Source organism: Chiloscyllium plagiosum, unplaced genomic scaffold (genome assembly GCF_037043375.1).
Source record: "Chiloscyllium plagiosum isolate Xiang-an unplaced genomic scaffold, Cpla_swu_hap1 HiC_scaffold_51, whole genome shotgun sequence".
NCBI lineage: Eukaryota > Metazoa > Chordata > Chondrichthyes > Orectolobiformes > Hemiscylliidae > Chiloscyllium > Chiloscyllium plagiosum.
The window spans coordinates 36,760,243-36,777,343 of NW_028270189.1; the positions used below are offsets into that span (position 1 = coordinate 36,760,243).

The following is a 17,101-nucleotide window of genomic DNA, read 5'->3' on the forward strand; positions in this document are numbered from 1 at the left end:
GTGTCTCAGAGAGTGTCACAGTGTGTCTCAAAGAGTGTCCAGTGTGTTGGAGAGTGTCAGAGAGAGTCACAGTCTGTTACAGAGAGTGTCAGAGAGTGTCACAATGTGTCTCAGAGAGTGTCACAGTCTGTCGGAGTCTCTCAGACATTGTTTCAGTGTGTCACAGTCTGTCAGAGAGTGTCACAGTGTGCCTCAGAGAAAGTCAGAGAGAGTCACAGTGTGTTTCAGTCTATCACAGTCTGTCAGAGAGTGTCACAGTGCGTCTCAGAGAGTGTCACATTGTGACAGTCTGTCAGAGAATGTTACATTGTATTTCAGAGTGTGTCAGAAAGGGTCAGAAAGTGTCACAGTGTGTCATACTGTGTCTCAGAGAGTGTCAGAGAGTGTCAGATTGTCAGCATGTGGCTCAGAGAGGGTCACAGTATGTCAGAGAGTGTCACAGTGTTTCCCAGAGAGTGTCAGTGAGCGTCACAGTGTATCTCAGTGTGTCAGAGAGAGAGACATTGTGCCTCAGAGAGAGTCAGAGAGTGACGTCACATTGTGCCTCAGAGAGAGTCAGAGAGTGTGAGAGAGCGTCAAAAATGATACACTGTGTCTCAGAGAGTGTCACAGTGTCTCATAAAATGTCACCGTCTGTCAGAGAGTGTCACAGTGTCTCAGAGAGTGTCTCGGTGTGTCCCAGAGAGTGTCGCAGTCTGTTAGAGTGTGTCACAGTGCGTCTCAGAGAGGGGCAGAGAGTGGCACAGTGTGTTCCAGTGTGGCAGATAGAGTCACAGAGTGTCATAGAGTGTCTCAGTGAGTGTCACAGTGTATCTCAGACAGTGTCAGAGAGTGCCACAGAGAGTTTCAGAGAGAGTCAGAGAGTGTCACCGTGTGTCTCAGAGATTCAGGGAGAGTCATAAAGTGTCACAATCTGTCAGCAAGTACCACAGTGTGTTTCAGAGAGAGTCAGAGAGTGTCACAGTGTGTCTCAGAGATTTTCATAGAGAGTCAGAGAGTGTCACAGTGTGTCTCAGTGACTGTCACAGTGTGTCTCAGAGAGTCAGGTAGAGTCAGAAAGGGTCACAGTCGGTGGCAGAGAGTGTCACAGTGTGTCACCGTCTGTCAGAGAGTGTCACAGAGTGCTAGAAATTGTCAGAGTATGTCATAGAGAGTGTCACAGTGAGTCTCAGAGAGTGTCACAGTGTGTTGGAGAGTGTCAGAGAGTGTTACAGTGTGTCTCTGCCTGTGTCTGAGAGTGTCACAATGTGTCACAGTCTGTCAGAGAGTGTCACAGTGTGTCTCAGAGAGTGTCACAGTGTATTGGAGAGTGTCAGAATGTGTTACAGTGTGTCTCTGCCTGTGTCTGAGAGTGTCACAATGTATCACAGTCTGTCAGAGAGTGTCACAGTGTGTCTCAGAGAGTGTCACAGACTGTCACAGTCTCTCAGAGAGTGTTTCAGTGTGTCACAGTCTGTCAGAGAGTGTCAAAGTGTGTCTCAGAGAGTGTCACAGTGTGTCACAGTCTCTCAGAGAGTGTAACAGTGTGTTTCAGAGAGAGTGAGAGAATGTCACAGTGTGTCTCAGAGAGTCAGAGAGAGTCGGAAAGAGTCACAGTTTGTCTCAGAGAGTGTCACAATGTCACAGTCTGTCAGAGAATGTTACATTGTATTTCAGAGTGTGTCAGAGAGAGTCAGAAAGTGTCACAGTGTGTCATACTTTGTCTCAGAGAGTGTCAGAGAGTGTCAGCATTTGGCTCAGAGAGGGTCACAGTCTGTGAGAGAGTGTCACAGTGTTTCTCAGAGAGTGTCAGAGAGCGTCACAGTGTGTCGCAGTCTGTCAGAGAATGTTACATTGTATTTCAGAGTGTGTCAGAGAGAGTCATAAAGTGTCACAGTGTGTCATACCGTGTCTCAGAGAGTGTCAGAGAATGTCAGCATTTACTCAGAGAGGGTGACAGTCTGTCAGAGAGTGTCACAGTGTTTCTTAGAGAGTGTCAGAGAGCGTCACAGTGTATCTCAGTGTGTCAGAGAGAGTCAGAGAGTGGCATAGGGTGTCTCAGAGAGTGTGAGAGATTGTCGAAAAAAGTCACAGTGTGTCTCAGAGAGTGACCGAGTGTCTCAGAGAGTCAGAGAGAGTAACAGCAAGTGTCACAGTGTGTCAGAGAGTGTCACAGTGTGTCTCAGAGAGGGACAGAGAGTGACATAGAGTGTTCCAGTGTGGCAGATAGAGTCACAGAGTGTCACAGTGTGTCTCAGCGAGTGTCACAGTGTGTCTCAGACAGAGTCAGAGAGTGCCACAGAGAGTTTTACAGAGAGTCAGAGAGTGTCACCATGTGTATCAAAGATTCAGGGAGAGTCATAAAGTGTCACAATCTGTCAGCGAGTGCCACAGTGTGTTTCAGACAGTCAGAGAGTGTCACAGTGTGTCTCAGGGATTGTCAGATAGGATAAGAGAGTGTCACAGTGCATCTCAAAGTGTCAGAGAGAGTCAGAGAGTGTTACAGTGTGTCTGAGAGATTGTCAAAGAGTGGCACAGTGTGTGTCTAAGAGATTTTCATAGAGAGTCAGAGCGTGTCACAGTGTGTCTCGGTGAGTGTCACGGTGTGTCTCAGAGAGTCAGGTAAAGTCAGAAAGGGTCACTGTCGGTGTCAAAGAGTGTCACAGGGTGTCACCGTCTGTCAGAGAGTGTCACAGTTTGCCTCAGAGAGTGTCACATTGTGACAGTCTGTCAGAGAATGTTACATTGTATTTCAGAGTGTGTCAGAGAGAGTCAGAAAGTGTCACAGTGTGTCATACTGTGTCTCAGAGAGTGTCAGAGAGTGTCAGCATTTGCCTCAGAGAGGGTCACAGTCTGTGAGAGAGTGTCACAGTGTTTCTCAGAGAGTGTCAGAGAGCGTCACAGTGTGTCACAGTCTGTCAGAGAATGACACAAGGTGTCATAGTCTCTCAGAAAGTGTCACAGTGTGTTGGAGAGTGTCACAGTGTGTTGGAGAGTGTCAGAGTGTGTCACAGTGCCTCTCAGAGAGGGGAAGAGAGTGACATAGTTGTTCCAGTGTGGCAGATAGAGTCACAGAGTGTCACAGAGTGTTACAGTGCGTCTCAGTGAGTGTCACAGTGTGTCTCAGACAGTGTCAGAGAGTGCCACAGAGAGTTTCAGAGAGAGTCAGAGAGTGTCACCGTGTGTCTCAGAGATTCAGGGAGAGTCATAAAATGTCACAATCTGTCAGCGAGTGCCACAGTGTGTTTCAGAGAGAGTCAGAGAGTGTCACAGTGTGTCTCAGAGATTTTCATAGAGAGTCAGAGAGTATCACAGTGTGTTGCAGTGACTGTCACAGTGTGTCTCAGAGAGTCAGGTAGAGTCAGAAAGGGTCACAGTCGGTGTCAGAGAGTGTCACGGTGTGTCACCGTCTGTCAGAGAGTGTCACGGAGTGCTAGAATGTGTCCGAGTATGTCACAGAGAGTGTCACAGTGTGTTGGAGAGTGTCATAGAGTGTCACCGTGTGCCTCAGAGAGAGTCAGAGAGTGTCACAGATGGTTTCAGTTAGTCACAGTCTGTCAGAGAGTGTCACAGTACGCCTCAGAGAGAGTCAGAGAATATCACAGTGTGCCTCAGAGAGAGTCAGAGAGTGTCACAGTGTGTCTCAGAAAGTGTCTCAGTCTGTCTCAGAGAGTGTGAGATAGGATCGGAGAGTGTCGCAGTGAGTAGGAGAAAGTGCCAGAGAGTGTCACAGTGTGTCTCAGCGTGTGTCAGAGAGTGTCACAGAGAGTTTCAGAGAGAGTCAGCGAGTGTCACAGTGTGTTTCAGAGAGAGTCAGAGAGTGTCACAGTGTGTCTCAGAGATTTTCAAAGAGAGTCAGAGAGTGTCACAGTGTGTCTCAGAGAGTGTCACAGTGTGTCTCAGTGACTGTCACAGCGTGTCTCAGAGAGTCAGGTAGAGTCAGAAAGGGTCACAGTCGGTGTCAGAGAGTGTCACAGTGTGTCACCGTTTGTCAGAGAGTATCACAGAGTGTTTCAGATGTGCTAGAAAGTGTCACAGTATGTCACAGAGAGTGTCAGAGAGTGTCACTGTTTGGCTCAGAGAGTTTCACTGTGTGTTGGAGAGTGTCAGAGAGTGTCACAGTGTGTCTCAGATAGTGTCACAGTATGTTGGAGAGTGTCAGAGAGTGTCTGTGTGTCTCAGCCTGTGGCTGAGAGTCTCACAGTCTGTGTCAGAGAGTGTCAGAGAGTGTCACAATGTGTCACAATCTGTCAGTGAGTGTCACAGTGTGTTTCAGAGAATGTCAGAGAGTGCCACAGTGTGTCTCAGAGAGAGTCACAGTCTGTCACAGTCTCACAGAGAGTATTTCAGTGTGTCACAGTCTGTCAGAGAGTGTCACAGTGCGTCTCAGAGAGAGTTAGAGTGTGTCACTGTTTGTCTCAGAGAGTGTCACAGTGTGTCTCAGAGAGTGTCACAGTGTGTTGGAGAGTATCAGAGAGTGTCACATTGTGTCTCGGAGAGTGTCACAGTGTGTTGGAGAGTGTCAGAGAGTGTCACAGGGTGTCTCAGAGAGTGTTTCAGTGTATCACAGTCTGTCAGAGTGTCACAGTGTGCCTCAGAGGGAGTCACAGTGTGTTTCAGTCTATCACAGTCTGTCAGAAATATCACAGTGTGTCTGAGAGAGAGTCAGAGAGTGTCACAGTTTGTCTCAGAGAGTGTCACATTGTGACAGTCTGTCAGAGAATGTTACATTGTATTTCAGAGTGTGTCAGAGAGCATCAGAAAGTGTCACAGTGTGTCATACTGTGTCTGAGAGAGTGTCAGAGAGTGTCGGATTGTCAGCATGTGGCGCAGAGAGGGTCACAGTTTGTCAGAGAGTGTCAAAGTGTTTGCCAGAGAGTGTCAGAGAGCGTCACAGTGTATCTCAGTGTGTCAGAGAGTCACATTGTGTCACAGAGAGAGTCAGAGAGTGACACAGTGTGTCTCAGAGAGTGTGAGAGAGCGTCCAAAAATGTCACAGTGTGTCTCAGAGTGTCACAGTGTCTCAGAAAATGTCACCGTCTGTCATAGAGTGTCACATTGTGTCAGAGAGGGTCTCAGTGTGTCCCAGAGAGTGTCGCAGTCTGTCAGAGAGTGTCACAGTGCGTCTCAGAGAGGGGCACAGAGTGACATAGTGTGTTCCAGTGTGGCAGATAGAGTCACAGAGTGTCACAGTGTGTCTCAGACAGTGTCAGAGAGTGCCACAGTGTGTTTCAGAGAGAGTCAGAGAGTATCACAGTATGTCTCAGAGTTCCAGAAAGAGTCAGATAGTGCTTCAGTGTGTCACAGTCCGTCAGACAGTGTCACAGTCTGTCTCAGAGAGAGTCTGAGAGTGTCACAGTGTGTCTCAGAACGTGTCACAGTGTGTCTCAGAGAGTCAGGGAGAGTCAGCAAGTGTCGCAGTCTGTCTCAGAGAGTGTCACAGTGTGTCTCTGTCTGTCAGAGAGTGTCACAGAGTGTTTCAGATGTGCTAGAAAGTGTCACAGTATGTCACAGAGAGTGTCAGAGAGTTTCCTAGTGTGTTTCAGAGAGTCTCAGAGAGTGTCACATTGTGTTACAGTCTGTCAAAGAGTGTCACAGTGTGTCTCTACCTGTGTCAGAGAGTGTCACAGTGTGTTTCAGAGAGTGTCACATTGTTTCACAGTCTGTCAAAGAGTGTCACAGTGTGTCTCTGCCTGTGTCAGAGAGTGTCATAGTGTGTTTCTGAGAGTGGCAGAGAGTGTCATATTGTGTCTCAGAGTGTGTCACAATCTCTCACAGTCTCTCAGAGAGTGTTTCAGTGTGTCACAGTCCGACAGAGTGTCACAGCGTGTCTCTGACTGTGTCAGAGATTGTCACAGTCAGTTTCTGCCTGTGTCAGAGAATGTCACAGTGTGTTTCAGAGAGTGTCAGAGAGTGTCTCATTGTGTCACACTCTGTCAGAGAGTGTCACAGTGTGTTTCAGAGAGTGTCAGAGAGTGTCAAAGTGTGTCTCAGAGAGCGTCACAGTCTGTCACAGTCTCTCAGAGAGTGTTTCAGTGTATCGCAGACTGTCAGAGAGTGTCACAGTGTGCCTCAGAGAGAAGCAGAGAGTGTCACAGTGTGTTTCAGTGTATCACAGTCTTTCAGAGAGTGTCACAGTGCGCCTCAGAGAGAGTCAAAAGCGTGTCACAGTGTCTCTCGGTGAGTGTCACAGTGTGCCTCAGAGAGTCAGACAGAGTCACAGTGTGTTGGAGAGTGTCAGAGTGTCACAGTGTGTCTCAGCGTGTTAGAGAGTGCCATAGACCGTTTCAGAGAGTGTCAGAGAGTGACACAGTGTGTCAGAGAGTGTCACAGAGAGTTTCAGAGAGTCAGAGAGTGTCACAGTGTATCTCAGCGTGTTAGAGAGTGCCATAGACAGTTTCAGAGAGTGTCAGAGAGTGTCACAGTGTCTCGGAGGGAGTCAGAAAGTGTCACTGTCTGTCTCGGAGAGTGTCAGATAGGATCAGAGAGAGTCGCAGTGTGTTTGAGAAAGTGCCAGAGAGTGTCACAGTGTATCTTAGCGTGTGTCAGAGAGTGCCACAGAGAGTTTCAGAGGGAGTCAGAGTGTCACAGTGTGTCTCAGAGTTTCAGGGAGAGTCAGAAAGTGTGACAATCTGTCAGGGAGTGTCACAGTGTGTTTCAGAGAGAGTCAGACAGTGTCACCTTGTGTCTCAGTGAGTGTCGGAGTGCATCACACTCGGTCGGTGAGTGTTACAGTGTGTCAGGGAGTGTCACAGTCTGTCAGAGAGTGTCACATTGTGTTTCGTAGAGTGTCAGAGAGAGAGTCAGAGAGAGTCACAGTGTGTCTCAGGGTCTCAGTGAGAGACAGAGAGTGTCACAGTGTGTCACAGTCTGTTAGAGAGTGTTACAGTGCGTCTTAGAGTGACACAGTGTGTCCCAGAGAGTCAGAGAGAGTCAGCAAGTGTCGCAGTGTGTCTCAGCGAGTGTCACAATGTCTCAGAGAATGTCAACATGTGTCAGGGAGTGTCACAGTCAGTCAGTGTCACAGTGTGTCAGAGAGTGTCGAAGTGTGTCTCAGCGAATCAGAGAGAGACGGAACGTGTCACAGTGTCACAGAGAGCATCACAGTATCTAGGAATATGTCACGGTGTGTCAGAGATTGTCACAGTCTGTCAGAGAGTGTCACAATGTGTCTCAGAGTGTCAGAGAGAGTCAGAGAATGTCACCTTGTGCCTAAGAGAGTGTCAGAGAGTGTCACAGTGTATCACAGTCTGTCAGTGAGTGTCACAGTGTGTTTCAGAGAGAGTCAGAGAGTGTCACCGTGTGTCTACGAGAGGGTCAGAGAGCGTCAGAGAGAATCACAGTCTGTCTCAGAGAGAGTCAGAGTGCGTCACAGTGTGTCACAGTCTGTCAGGGAATGTCACAGTTTGCCTCAGAGGGTGTCAGAGAAAGACAGAGAATGTTAGAGAGGATCATAGTGTGACTCAGAGATAGTCAGAGAGAGTCAGAGAGTGTCACAGTGTGTCTCAGAGTGTCAGAGAGAATCACATAGTCTCACAGTGTGTCTCAAAGTGTCAGAGATAATCAGAGAGCGTCACAGTGTGTCTAAGAGAGTGTCATAGTGTGTCACAGTCTCTCTGAGAGGGTCAGAGAGTGCCACTGTGTGTCACAGAGAGTCTCACACTGTGTATCAGCGAGTGTAACAGTGTGTCACAGTCTGTAAGAGAAGGTTACAGTGTATTTCAGAGTGTGTCAGAGAGTCACAATGAATCATACTGTGTCTCAGAGAGGGTCAGTGTTTGTTTCAGAGAGGGTCACAGTCTGTCAGAGAGTGTTACAGTGTTTCTCAGAGAGTGACAGAAAGAGTCAGAAAGTGTCACAATCTTTCTCAGAGACTGTCAGAGAGTGTCATATTGTGTCACAGTGTGTCTCATAGAGTCAGAGAGTGTCACTGTGTGTCTAAGAGAGTGTCAGAGAGCGTCAGAGTGTCACAATATGCCTCAGAGATTGTCAGAGAAAGTCAGAGAATGTCATTGTGTGTCATCGCCTTAGAGAGAATCATAGTGGGACTCAGAGATAGTCAGAAAGTGTCACAGTGTGTCTTAAAGAGTGTTACATTGTCACAGAGAATTTCACCATGTGTCAGAGTGTGTCACAGTCGATCAGAGAGTGTTACAGTGTGTCAGGGAGTGCCACAGTCTGTCACAGTCTGTCAGAAAGTGTCACATTGTGTCTCAGAGAGCGTCAGTGAGGGTCTGCGAATGTCACAGCGTGTCTCAAAGTCTCAGAGAGTCTCAGAGTGTCACAGTGTGTCTCAGAGTGTCAGAGCGAGACAGAGAGTGTCACAGTGTGTCTAAGAGAGTGTTACAGTGTGTCTGAGAGCGGGTCAGAGTGTGCCACAGTCTGTCAGAGAGTGTCACAGTGTGTCAGCGCCGGCCACACACCGGCGCCTGTCTGACCTTCACTGCCGTCCACACACCGCTCCCAGCCTGACCCTCACTGCCATCTGCACACCACTCCCAGCCTGACCCTCACAACCATCCACAAACCGTCCCCAACCTGACCCTCACCGCCGTCCACACACCGCTCCCAGCCTGACCCTCACTGCCATCTGCACACCGCTCCCAGCCTGACCCTCACAACCATCCACAAACCGTCCCCAACCTGACCCTCACTTCCCTCCACACACCGCTCTCAGCCTGACCCTCACAACCATCCACAAACCGTCCCCAAGCTGACTCTCACTGCCATCCACACACCACCACCAGCCTGTCCCACACCGCCATCCCGCACCGCTCCAGCCTGACCCACACTACCGTCCACCAACCCCCCCAGCCTGACTCCACCGCTGTCCACCAACCGCCGCCAGCCTGACCCCCACCGCCGTACAACACTGCCACAGCCTGACCCACACCGCCCATACTCCGCTCCTAGCCTGACCCTCACCACCGTCTACACACCGCCACCAGCCTGACCCTCACCGCCACCCACACACCGTCTCCAGCATGACCCTCATTGCCACCCGCACACTGCCCATGGCCTGAAACCCACTGCCGTCCACACACCGCACCCAGTCTCACCCTCACCGCTGTCTACACACCGCCTCCAGCCTAGCATTCTCCACCATCCACACACCATCCCGAGCCTGACACTCACCACCGTCCACACACCACCACCAGCCTGACCCTCATCACCACCCACACACTGACCCCAGCCGGATGCTCAACATCGCTCACACACCATCCCCAGGCTTACCCATATTGACGCCGAACACACCGCCCCCAGCCTGACCCTCACCACCTCCCACACACTGACCCCAAATTGACCCTCACCGCCATCCAACACCGCCCCCAGCCTGAACCTCACCACCATCCACACACTACCCCCAGCCTGACCACCACTGCCGTCCACTCTCTGCACCAAACCTGATCCCCACCGCTGTCCACTCTCCACCCCCAGCCTGACCCTCACCACCATCCACACACCGCCCCTAGCCTAACCCTCACCGACATCAATGCACCACCCCCAGCCTGACCCTCACCACTCTCCACCAACCGCCCCCAGCCTGACCCTCACCACCGTCCACACACTGCCCCCAGCCTGAACTTCACCACCATCCACACACCGCCCGCAACCTGACCCTCACCGCCGTCCACACACCACCCCCAGGCTGACCCTCACTGCTGTCCACACACCGCCCCCAGCCTGACCCTCACCACCATCCACACACCGCCCCCAGCCTGAACCTCACCACCGCCCACACGCCGCCCCCAGCCTGAACCTCACCACCGTCCACACGCCGCCCCCAGCCTGACCCGCACCATCATACACACATCAACCCCAGCCTGACCCTCACTAACATCCACACGCCGCGCCCAGCCTGACCCCCACCATCGTACACACACCTCCCCCAGCCTGACCTGCACGGCCATCCAAACGCCGCCCCAGACTGAACCTCACCACGATCCACACACTACCCCCAGCCTGACGACCACCGCTATCCACTCTCTGCATGAAACCTGATCCCCACTGCTGTCCACACATCACCCCCAGCCTGACCTTAATCACCATCCACACACCGGCCCCAGCCTGAACCTCACCACCGTCCACACGCCGCCCCAAGCCTGACCCGCACCATCGTACACACACCGTCCCCAGCCTGACCCTCACTACCATCCACTCACCGCCTGCAGCCTGACCCCGACTGTCGTTCACACGCCAACACCAGCCTGATCCTCTCCTCCGAACACACACCAACCCCTGCCTGACACCCACCGTCACACCACACCGCCACCAACCTGACACCCACCACTACCCAACTCCACCTCTAGCCTGAACCTCACGGCCATCCACACACTACCCCCAGCCCGACACTCACCGCAGTCCACACACCGCCCCCAGGATGATCCTCACCAATATCCAGACACCGTTCCCAGCCTGACAATCAATGCCGTTCACACACCGCCCCCAGTCTGACCCTCAACGCCATCTACACACCACCCCCAGCCTGACCTTCACTCCCGTGTATACGCCGACCCCAGTCTGCCCCTCACCACTGTCCACCAACCGCCCCCTGCCTGACACCACCGTTGTCCAGCACTGCCACAAGCCTGACCCACACGGCCGCCCACACCGCCCCTAGCATTATCCTCATGCTGTGGCCCCACACACTATCCACAGCATGATCCTCACTGAGAATACACAACGCCCCGAGCCAGACCTTCACCACCGCCCACACGCCGCCCCCAGCCTGACGCTCACTGCCGTCCAACACTGACCCCAGCCAGACCCTCACCACTGCCCATACGCCGCCCCCAGCCTGTCCCTCACCGCCGCCGAAACACCGCCCCCAGCCTGACCCTCACTGCCGTCCCCACGCTGCCCCGACCCTGTCCCTCACTGCCATCCGCACACCGCCCCCAGTCTGACCCTCACTGCCTTCCACACGCTGCCCCGAGTCTGACCCTCACTGCCCTCCACACACCGCACCCTGCCTGACCCTGACTGCTGTCCACACGCTGCCCCCAGCCTGTCCCTCACAGTCATCTGCATACTGCCCGAGCCTGACCCTCACTGCCGTCAACACACGGCCACCAGCCTGACCCTCACTACCATCCAACACCATCACCATCCTGTCCCTCACCACTGTCCACACACCACCCCCAGCCTGACCCTCAACGCCACCCACACACCGTCACAAGCCTGACCCCCCACCGTCATTCACGCATCGACCACAGCCTGACGGTCCCCTCCAATAACACACCACCACCTGCCTCACATCCAACACTACTCAACATCGCCCCCAGCCTGAAACTCACTGCCGCCCACACACTACCCCCAGCCTGAACCCGACCGCCGTCCACACACCGCACCCAGCCTGATACCCACCGCCACCCAACACCACCCCCAGCCTGACCCTCACCGCAGTCCACACAACAGCCCCAGCGTGAAGCTCACCACCGTCCAGACACTGTTCCCAGCCTGACATTCAACACCGTTTACACACCACCCCAGCCTGACCTTCACTGCCGTGTAAACGGTGACCCCAGCCTGACCCTCACCACTGTCCACCAACCGTCCCCAGCCTGACACCACCACCATCCAACACTGCCACAAGCCTGACCCGCACCACCGCCCACACAACGCTTCTAGCTTTATCCGCACTGCCGTCCACGCACCACCCACAGCATGACCCTCACCAAGAACACTCAACGCCCCAGGGAAGACACTCATCACCGCTCACACACCGCCCCGAGCCCGATGCTCAATGTCGTCCAACACTGACCAAAGCCTGAAGCTCACCGCTGTCCACACACCGTACCCTGCCTGACCCTTACTGCCATCCACACACTGCACCCAGCCTAACCCTCACTGCCGCCCACACACTGCACCCTGCCTGTCCCTCAATGCCTTCCGCACACCACCCCCAGCCTGACCCTCACTGCTGTCAACACACCGTCCCCAGGCTGAATCTCACAGCCGTCCAGCACCGCCCCAGCCTGACCCTCACTACCGTCAACACACTGCCACCAGCCTGTCCCTCACCGCCGTCCAACACCGTCAGCAGCCTCTCCCTCACCACCATCCACACACCGCCCATAGCCTGACCCTCACCGCCACCCACACATTGCCCCCAGCCTGAACCCCCCCGCCATCCACACACCGCACCCAGACTGACCCTCACCGCCATCTACACACTGCCCCCAGCCTGACGCTCTCCACCGTCCACACACCACCCCAGCCTGACCCTCACCACCACCCATACACCGCCCACAGAATGACCCTCACTACCGTCCACACACCGGCACCAACCTGACCCTTACTGCCGTCCACACACCACCCCAAAGCTGACCCTCACTACTGCCCACACACCGTCTCCAGACTGTCCCTCTCCGCCGTCAACCAACCACCCAACGCCTGATCCTCACTGCCGTCCAATAACGCCCCAGCCTGACCCACACTGCCGTCCAATAATGCCCCAGCTTGAACCTCACCACCGTTCAATAATGCCCCAGCCTGAACCTCACCACTGTCCAATAATGCCCCAGCCTGACCCTCACTGCCGCCCAAACACCGGCCCTAGCCTTATCCTCACAGCCGTTCACACTCCACCCCCAGCCTGACCCTCACCTCATCCACACACAGTCCCCAGCCTGTCCCTACTGCCATCGGCATACCACCCCCAGCCTCACCCTCACCACCGTCCAACACCATCCCAAGCCTGTCCCACACGCTGCCCCCAGCCTGACCCTCACTGCCGATCAAAAACCGTTCCCAACCTGAACCACACCACCGTCCACCAAACATCCCCCGCCTGACCCCACCGCTGTCCACCAACCGCCCCCAGTTTGACCCTCACCACCGTCCAACACCGCCACAAGCCTGACCCTCACCGCCGCCCACACACCACCCCTAGTCTTATCCTCACTGCTGTCCACACACAAAGCCCCGAGCCTGACCCTCACCACCGCCCTTACACCGCCCCCAGCTTGACCCTCACCGCCACCCACACACCATCTCCAACCTGACCCTCACTGCCGTCCAACAATGACCACTCCTGACCCTCACCACCAGCCACACACTCCCCAGCCTGATCCTCATCGAGGTCGAACACACCCTCCCAAGCCTATCCCTCACAGTCGGCCACATGCTGCCCTCAGCCTGACCCTCACTACCGTCCACAAACCGTTCCCAACCTGAACCTCACCGCCGTCCCTGACCGCCACCATCCTGACCCTCACTGCCGTCCACACACCGCACCCAGCCTGCCACTCACCGCCGTCCACACGCCGCCACCAGCCTGTCCCTCACTGCCATCCACAAACCGTCCCCAACCTGATTCTCACCGCCGTCCCACACTGCCCCAGCCTTACCCTCACCGCCGTCCAACAACCGCCCCCAGCCTGACCCTCACCGCTGTCAAACAACCGCCCCCGGCCTGACCCCCACCACTGTCCAACACTGCCACAAGCCTGACCCTCACTGCTGTCCAATACTGCTCTAGCCTGACGCTCACTGCCGCCCACACACCGAACCTAGCCTTATCCTCACAGACGTTCACACACCACCCCCAGCCTGACCCTCACTGCCGTCCACACACTGTCCACAGCCTGACTCTCACCGCCAGCCAGCTACGCCCCAGCCTGACCCTCACCGCCGTGCACACTCCGCCACCAACCTGACCATCACCACTGATCAACACTGTCCTGAGTCTGACCCTCACCGCCGTCCACACACCGCCCCCAGCCTGACCCTCACCGCCATCTACACACCGCCCCCAGCCTGACCCTCACCACCATCCACCAACCACCCTAAGCCTGACCCCACCGCTGTCCGCCAACTGCTCCAGCCTGACCCCCACCGCCGTCCAACGCTTCCACAAGCCTGATCCTCACCGCCGCCCACACATCGCCCCTAGCCTTATCCTCACCGCCGTCTACACACCGCCGCCAGCCTAACCCTCATTGCCATCCACACACCGCCACCAGCCTATCCCTCACTGCCGTCCAACTCCGTCACCAGCCTATCCCTCACCGCCGTCCACACAATACTCCCAGCCTGACCCTCACTGTCATTCACACAACGACCTCAGCCTGACCGCCCTCTCTGAACAAACACCACGCCCAGCCTGACACCCAACAGTAAGCGAGATATGCGGCTGTCCGGCCCCATCTCCGGCACTTTTATTTCCATGCCCAGGAACAAAGACACGGAGGAGTCTGTCCAAAACGTTTTCATTCAACTTTGCAAAGTCGGGTGCAGTTTCACGTAGGTACACACGCATGCATAATAATCTCCACACATTATATACACGTATATGTGGGCTGGGTCTCCTACTGCTGTCTTGACCAATGAGTGCTAGGGTTCCCCACTGTTTTCCTTATTTGGGTTCTGGTGCCTGCGATTATTTTGTTACTCACTTGGCCAATCAGTGTTCGAGCTCCCCGTTCTTTCCTTATATGGATGATGTTGTACAACTGAGGTTAAGGGCGGTCTCTCAGCTATCGAGGAAAGCTGTTACAATTGTTTCATTCATAAAAACATGGGGGAGGTCCGGCAACAGTTTCGAGTGTCTGCTTGTGTTTACTATAAGGTAGAAAAGATTAAAATGCAGCTAACCGTTTAAAAATTACACTACCCCCTACAAATCCCCCGTGTCTTTTCTTACGGCCTGTAATTTTTAAACCATAAGTTTCTTCTCCAGGGCGTTTAATAACTCCCGAGCTTGTTCATCAAACTGCCCGTCTCTAATACTACCCCCGCCCAAGAGGGATTCGCGTTGTTCCATCTCGAGATTCATTCGTTCAACCTGCCCATAGGGAACATCCCTCTTAATAAGGGCGGTTTCGATCAGTCGTTGAGTTAATCCCCGGACGCAGAGAATAACACAACACCCAAGGGCAGTGAGTACCCCTGCCACCACTATACATGAGACAAGAAAGGGAACGACTACCCCCGTCCATTTACCGAACCAGGCTTCCAACCAGTCCGTGAGGCCAGAGTCGATGCCCGAGTTTTCGGCCAGTTCGTCCACCAATGTGGTGAGTCAATCCAGGGCGCGGGTGATGGACCCATCAGGGGCTGTGTTGTTGGGGATGAAAGTGCAGCACTGAGTGCCTATCATGACACAAACACCCCCCTTCTCTGCCAACATCATGTCTAAGGCCAACCTATTTTCCCGCGCCATCCTACTAGTGGCGTCCAGTTGTTCTGCTATTCCTTTCACTGCATCCCGGGTATAATTAATGAACCTCTGCTGATTGTAGTAAATATAATTAATCCAATCCACGTTCTTATTGATAGTCACCCACCAGAACAGTGACGACTCAAAACCCGCCGCTATTTGGTTCCTAGCCTTGTATTCGTCAGGAACACCCCTGGGGACCCCTATGGCATCTAAATATATGTTATCATCGAAAGAGGTCTCCAAAGCTCTCTCAGTTCTTCCACTGGAACGGGGTTGCTCTTGTTTTTCGAATGCCAGGGTGAATGGGATGGCCAATTGAACGATTGCACAAGTGCCCGTCCATTTTCGGGGCAGGGTCGGTCGCAGAACCCTCCCACCACAGTACCACCAGAGGACTGCCCTAGGCACATGAATGTGGGAGTAATTCCCGCCCCCGGTAGTTTCATTGACCAGCCGAATTGATCCGCTGCACTTGTCAAATGTCCCCACATCGTTGTCCCACTGTAGTCCCGTCCGAGAGACGCAGGCCTGGTGCGTACCCGTTACCCCTGAGAATGATGGCGGGCGGGGCGCCCCCTCAGACCTGACGGGGGGAAACTTCAAACTCAAGGGTCGACAAATGGAGTCGTTCCAGGCCTCTCGGTCCTGGTACAGCCTTATCATGCAGTACAAGGCTCGTGGGTGTTTCTCCCATCCCAGCGGGAATGGGACCACCTGAGGGTTAGGGCGGGCACTCGTGCATGCGAAGCAATCACTCTTTGTCATGCTCCTCACAGTATATTTGACCCATTCCATCCAGGCATTCGCCTCCCCGTATCCCGTATCTATTTCAAAGGTTTTTTCCAAATCCGTCACCTCAATTATTCTAATCTTTTCCTGCTCATCGGTGGCGGATGAGCCCCCAGACTCAGCTTCAATGACCGTGATATACGTGCAGCACAGCTGCACTCCCTCCTGTCCTGCCTGGCCCCCAACTCTAATACCCAGTATTGTTCCATTAAGGCTCGCCCCGTTGTTTCCCAAGTTTTTTATGGTCAGATAGAGCGGATTGCACTGATTCTGCCCACAACCCTGTCCAGGGGTGATGGGATCACGGACAACTGACACCATAGCCTGGACCCCGGGGGCTGGAGGCCTATGTATGCCTTCCCTACCATGCAATTGTAATACTAACGTCTGACCCTGGAATCCCCTTTCTCTCTCTAGGTTCCGCTTAGTTTGATTCAGTTCATTTTTAGTCCTACAGTGCACCAACCCACATAGGTCTAAGCTAAATGTGTGTGTTGGCTTGTTGGCAAGCACGGAAATGGAGAACCACTGACGGTCCTCTACTTGTTTTTTTTCGGAGGCCAAATTGGGTAACACGCACACTATGACCCAGCCCAAGGATAATGGCATAGCAAGTTAACAACACGATTGACCACATTTTGTCGCGACACCTGTAACCAGAGGGCACAGTTCCTTTAGACTCGCCAATGTCCGATTAATTTGTTCTCAGGGTCTCTGTTCCTTAGATGCCTTTGTCAGAGAGGTTCGTTCATTCTCCGTCGGTTGTGGCACTGGTCCCTTGACTCGAGTGTAATGTGTCCAGCCCTTTTCGGCCGTACGGACAGCCGTTTCGGTCGTCAAAAGTACCAGGAAGGGACCGTCCCAAGTTGGTTCGAGGGTACGTTGCTTCCAGCTTTTAATCAGGACCCACTGACCCGGCTTGACGGTGTGCACCGCAAACTCGAGGGGCGGCGTCTGTGCCAAAATTCCCTGTTGGCGTAAACGAGATAGAGCAGACCCCAGACCCACCACATATTTTTGAACAAACATATCCCGAGACTCGAATACAGGAGGTTCCCCCTTCGGCCCATGGAACGGGAGGCCAAACAGTATTTCGAAAGGGGAGACGCCCAAATCCCGCCTTGGCTGGGTGCGAATTTGCAATAGGGCAAGGGGTAGGCATTTGGT

At 53.8% G+C, this 17,101-nt stretch overlaps 1 pseudogene across 1 annotated transcript in view; it reads right to left on the reverse strand.

Annotated features, from left to right (window-relative positions):
- The window catches only part of LOC148135164 (uncharacterized), a 62,659-nt pseudogene extending 45,984 nt beyond the window's left edge, over positions 1–16,675 (reverse strand). The window contains exon 1 of the transcript XR_015755424.1: positions 14,379–16,675. The product of XR_015755424.1 is annotated as an uncharacterized LOC148135164 (transcript). The remainder of the gene's footprint in view (positions 1–14,378) is intronic.
- Positions 16,676–17,101: the final 426 nt, after the last annotated feature.